Consider the following 6,000-nt stretch of genomic DNA (forward strand, 5'->3'; position numbering starts at 1 on the left):
TCTAAAAACTATTTTAGATGGAATGGTCATCTGGTTTTGGTGAAAATGAAGAGAGGAGGCTTTTTTCACATATCCTGGCTGGGGTACAAATTAGTGTAACCTTTCTGGAGGGCATTATAGCATGATTTGTCAGAAGGCTTAAAGATGTACATACTCGGATCTAGCAAATTTATGAAAAAACTGAGGAAGAAAGATTCAGCTTTGAGTGCATACACATTTAGGACTATTATGTCTTTTGGGTGAATTGACCCTTTTATCATTATGCAATGTCCTGATTTATTCCCAAGCACTGTGGACAGAGTAATATTCTGAAAGTCAGTTAGTGGAGGAACACAAATAAATGAAACACCTGTGATAAGAAGTGGAAATCTAGAAAATATATTCATTAACAGTGGAAACAGTTTATTGGATTCTGCTTGAGCCTGAGCAGGTACATGTTAATGATTACATGTATTTGTAGAAATGGCTTTCTATTGTTAATAGTCTGAGATGCATGACCTCTAATTAGGCATGAAACAAACAATAGTAAACTTTACACATTTTTCATAATCATATTAGGGGTTTATTGCCATATAAATTGTTTATGTAAAATCTATATGATTTATTACATAATCCCATTAGATACATTTTATTGCTTTCCTGTGGTTTTGTGCTTTGCCTTAATATTATGTTTGAGCACCCCTTGGAGTTTATATTAGAGCATTTAAAAATCATCAGTACTAAATAACCAAGCAGAATGCCTAGTACAAGAGAGAAACAAAGCTACATTGCCATCTTTAGATCAAATCTTCCTTACCTGATTATCTGGATATTCTGATGAGAATTAACTGAGCTCAAGGTTGTGCTGACACCTTGTGTCTAAATATATTTGAGAGAAATTTTGCAAAGTTGAAAGAATTCAAATATAAAACTGAATGTGTAGCTCTATCTACTTCACCATTCCTATGGTTTAAATTATTTTCTTGATTATGCTCGATCACCCATTTCACTTTCCATTTGCTACCATACTATGTGCTATTGTTTGGTGTTGCAATATAAAAAAAATTATGTTCGGTCGGGTGCAGTGGCTCACGCCTGTAATCCTAGCACTTTGGGAGGTCGAGGCAGGTGGATCACCTGAGGTCAGGAGTTCGAGACAAGCCTGGCCAACATGGTGAAACCCCGTCTCTACTAAAATTACAAAATTAGCTGAACATGGTGGTGGGCACCTGTAATCCCAGCCACTCGGGCAGCTGAGGCAGGAGAATCACTTGAACCCAGGAGGCAGAGGTTGCAGTGAGCCGAGATCGCGCCACTGCACTCCAACCTGGGAGACAGATTGAGACTCCATCTCAAAAAAAAAAAAATTATGTTCCAAGTAATGTAATCATATTATAGCAGTAGATCTTTCTTTTTAAAATCAATATCCCATTGTCTTAGTAAGAAGATCTCTTTAAAACAAAAGGTGTTACATTTTTTTTTTTTTTTGCGTTTTCTGTCTCTCTTTAATTCATTAACTATTTAGGAAATAACCATTTTAAATGTTTATCTGTTGGTTTAGAAACTCATTGAAAGTAGAAACCACATCTTTTATTGTAATTATTTACAAAATTTAGCAAAGTTTTACATGTACATAGTTACTTTCGTAAAAAGGATTTTTTTAAAACCTAATATTTACTGAAAACTTACCATACGCCAGATGCTCATCCATGTATTTTACACACTTTATCCATAGTAAACAAGATTAATAACACATAGAGCCTTCATGTTCAGGTTCCACTCATCAATCCTCCATCAGGTACCAGAACCTGTATGTACCTTTCTGCCATATTTTGAGCCAGCCCAGAAGGATCAAAGAGGTCTGACCCATCTCTGTTTGAGGTCTTTGACACCATCTAAATCTTTGATGAGGATTCTATTCTCTAAATATTCTTGAAAATTCTTAATAGAATATATATATATATATATATATCTATACATATCTGCAACTAGTACTTATCTGTATGTAGAGGGAGAATGACCAGGTCCTTCTGGAAGTTTCACTTTATACCTATTACCCACCTGATGCCCTCTTCCAAGATCATTGGTTGTTGGCTGAATTCAGTAGAACCCTGTCAGTGTCTTTGTGTCACTGAATTCATTGATCACGTGGTCATCAATAGCTGGTGTGATGAAAGCTAGAATACTCTCTGTTTTGCTATTCTGAGACAGTTTCCTACAGCGAAGTGGCTTGTGCTCTGAAGAATAAGTCTTTAATGGTACAGATCTTTCAGTTCATAATTACATAGATACATTTGCCCCAAGATGGGATCAAGCATCAAGGAAAATTGGTTTGGGATGAATTTCTTTGCCAGCTGTAGGAAACAATAGCCCTTCCGTTAAACTTTAGGTCTTGGTGCTGAGTCTGCCTTGTGGGTTCAAACAAAACTCTACTAGTCAAATGCAGAAAACAGAACCTGTTGTTGCTATTGAGTGCTTGAAAAAAACTCTAGGCTAGTTTAGGAATGACTACAAAATGCACCACAAACTTGCTGCCATTGGACCTCCAGCCTCTGCCATGGTCTAGAAATTGTAGAATCAGGAATCTTTTGTGCTACGTTTTTTGACTCTAGAATCACTCTGCATTGTGACAATCAAGAAGCTACCAGCCAAACTGCAATGCTGCCTGTATTAGTTTTCTGTTGCTATTTACTATGGTTTGAATGTTTTTAATCTCTTCAAAATTTATATATTGAAACTTTATCCTCAATGTGATGGTATGAGAAGGCTTCTGGGAGGTGATTAACTCATGAAGGCTCTCCCTGCATGAATGGGACTAGTGCCCTTATAAAAGAGACCCCAGAGAGCTAGTTGGCTCCTTCTACCGTGTAAGGATGCAGTGAGAAGGTGCCATCCTTTAGGATTCAGGCCCTCACCAAATGTTCCCAGTACCTTGATTTGGATTTACCAGACTCCAGAACTGTGAGAAATAAATTTCTGTTGTCTATAAGTTACCCAGGCTAAGATATTTTGTTATCGCAGCTTTAGCAGACGAAAACGCTATGTAACAAAGTATCACAAACTTAGTGGCTTAAAACAACACCCATTTGTCAAGTCAAGGCACAGCTCAACTGGGTTCTCTGGTCAGGGTCTCACCAGGCTGAAATCAAGGAGTCATCTGGGACAATAATCTCATCTGTGGCTCGAGGTCCTCTTCCAAGCTCCCTGGCTGTTGGCAGAGTTCAGCTCCTTGCAGTTGTAGGGTTGAGGCTCCTGCTTGATTGCTGGCTGTCAACCTGAGCTGTTCTCAGCTCTAGAGGCTTCCTGCCATTCCCTGCCACAACAAGGCAGTTTGTTCCTTCAAGGTCAGCAGGAGAGTGTCTCTCTGACTTCTTTTAGGGACTCACCTGATTATCATGTCAGGCTTACACAGGATAATATCCATAACTTAAAGGCAACTGAAGAAGGACTCCAATTACGTCTGCAACACCCTTCACAGCAGCACCTAGATTAGTGTCTTATTCAATAACTGGGATACGGTGTGTACACCAGGGAAAGGAGATCTTAGAGGTCATCTTAGAATTCTGCCCACCACTGCATAGCACTAAATAGCATACTGCTATTTCAGATGCAAACTGTAGAACCTCTGTCTCTCTCTGCAATGTTGTATACCAGAAAAGGAGATGCCCCACGCCTTGTCTCTCCACTTACTAAACTTGGTTCACACCTCTAAACCCAACTGCAAGAGAGTGGAGGAAATACAGCTTTTAGCTTTAGGTTAAAGAAGCTTTAGGTTAAAAGAACCTTTCTCACCTCTGCAGTAATAAAATTAAGTTGAAATTGATGTGGAGCAAACCAATTCTTGCTATCTACAATATCCTTTATGATCAATTAAAGATGGTTGCAAATTCTTTGCTACTTCTCTCATTAAGAGATGAAGTCTAATTTTACTCCCTTTGAATCTGGGCCGGCTATGGTAACTTGTCTGACAAACAGAATGTGGCAGAAGTGACAGTCTAGGACTTCTGAAGCTAAATCATAAGAAGTTTTGCAGCTTCTGCCCAGGCCCCTGGTTACACTCATTCTTGGAGCCCTGAGCTACCAATTTAAAGTCTGACTACCTTGAAGACCTGTTGCGGGAAGTCAGGGACCCTGAATGGAGGGACCAGCTGGAGCAGTAGCAGAGGAACATGAATTATGAAAATGTCATGGACATTTATCAGTTCCCAAATAATACTTATATAATTTCTTATTCTTGTCTTTACTTTAATCTCTTAATCCTGTTATCTCTGTAAGCTGAGAATGTATGTCACCTCAGGACCACTGTGATAATTTTGTTAATTGTACAAATTGATTGTAAAACGTGTGTTTGAACAATATGAAATCAGTGCACCTTGAAAAAGAACAGAATCTAACAGTGATTTTTAGGGAACAAGGGAAGACAACCATAAGGTCTGATGGCCTGCAGGGTCGGGCAAAAAGAGCCATATTTTTCTTCTTGCAGAGAGCCTATAAATGGACGTGCAAGTAGGAGAGATATTGCTAAATTATTTTCCTAGCAAGGAATATTAATATTAATACCCTGGGAAAGGAATGCATTCCTGGGGGTAGGTCTATAAACGGCTGCTCTGGGAGTGTCTGTCTTACGCGGTTGAGATAAGGACTGAGATACACCCTGGTCTCCTGCAGTACCCTTAGGCTTATTAGGGTAGGGAAAAACTCCACCCTGGTACATTTGTGGTCAGACCGGTTGTCTGCTCTCAAACCCTGTTTTCTGTTGTTTAAGATGTTTATCATGACAATACGTGCACAGCTGAACATATAGACCCTTATCAGTAGTTCTGTTTTGCCTTTTGTCCTTTTCCCTCAGAAGCATGTGATCTTTGTTCTGCTTTTTGCCTTTGAAGCATGTGATCTTTGTACCTACTCCCTGTTTTACACCCCCTCCCCTTTTGAAACCCTTAATAAAACTGTGCTGGTCTGAGACTCAGGCAGGCATCACGGTCCTACTGATACGTGATGTCACCCCTGGCAGCCCAGCTGTAAAATTCCTCTCTTTGTACTCTTTATCTTTATTTCTCAGCCAGCCGACACTTATGGAAAATAGAAAGAACCTATGTTGAAATATTGGGGGCGGGTTCCCCCGATAAGGACCATACTATTAGAAACCTCAATATAGCTCATTTCCTGTTCTAGCACCCAGCAATTCAAGTCATAACAGTTGAGGCCCCAGACATTGCGGGGCAGAGGTGAACCGTCTCCATTTTGCAATGCCTGAACTCCAGATCCACGGATTTATGAGGGGAAAAAAAAAATGTTGTTTTGAGTAGTTATTTACACAGGGTAGATAACTGGAACAGAATTTGGTGCCAAGAGTGGGGTGCAATCTTAAGAAAATTTAAAACATACGATATTGGTTTGGGGACTAGGTAGCAGGTGGAAACTAGGCCTTAAGAAGACTATTTGTGAAATCTGTAATGGCCTTATGAGTGACGCCTTAGAGGACAGTAAGGAAATCGGAGGCTGGAAGAAAGGGCATTGTCATGTGCGTCTGTGTGAAGAGACCACCAAACAGGCTTTGTGTGAGCAACAGGGCTGTTTATTTCACCTGGGTGCAGGCAGGCTGAGTCCGAAAAGAGAGTCAGCAAAGGGTGGTGGGATTATCATTAGTTCTTATAGGTTTGGGATAAGTACATTCTTAAGGGTGGGGAAGAATATTACAAAGTACCTTCTTAAGGGCAGAGGGGGGAAGAATATTACAAAGTACCTTCTTAAGTGGGGGGAGAATATTACAAATTACCTTCTTAAGGGCGGGGGAGAATATATGTATCAGTTAGGGTGGGACATGAACAAATCACAATGGTAGAATGTCATCAGTTAAGGCTATTTTCACGTCTTTTGTGGATCTTCCATTGCTTCAGGCCATCTGGATGTACATGTGCAGGTCACAGGGGATATGATGGCTTAGCTTGGGCTCAGAGGCCTGACAGCCATGTGAGATATGTCCCAGCAGAACAGTTAGCCAAACTGTTGCTTGGAGTA

The sequence above is a fragment of the Pan troglodytes genome, chromosome 1 (genome assembly GCF_028858775.2).
Source record: "Pan troglodytes isolate AG18354 chromosome 1, NHGRI_mPanTro3-v2.0_pri, whole genome shotgun sequence".
NCBI classification, from domain to species: Eukaryota; Metazoa; Chordata; class Mammalia; order Primates; family Hominidae; genus Pan; species Pan troglodytes.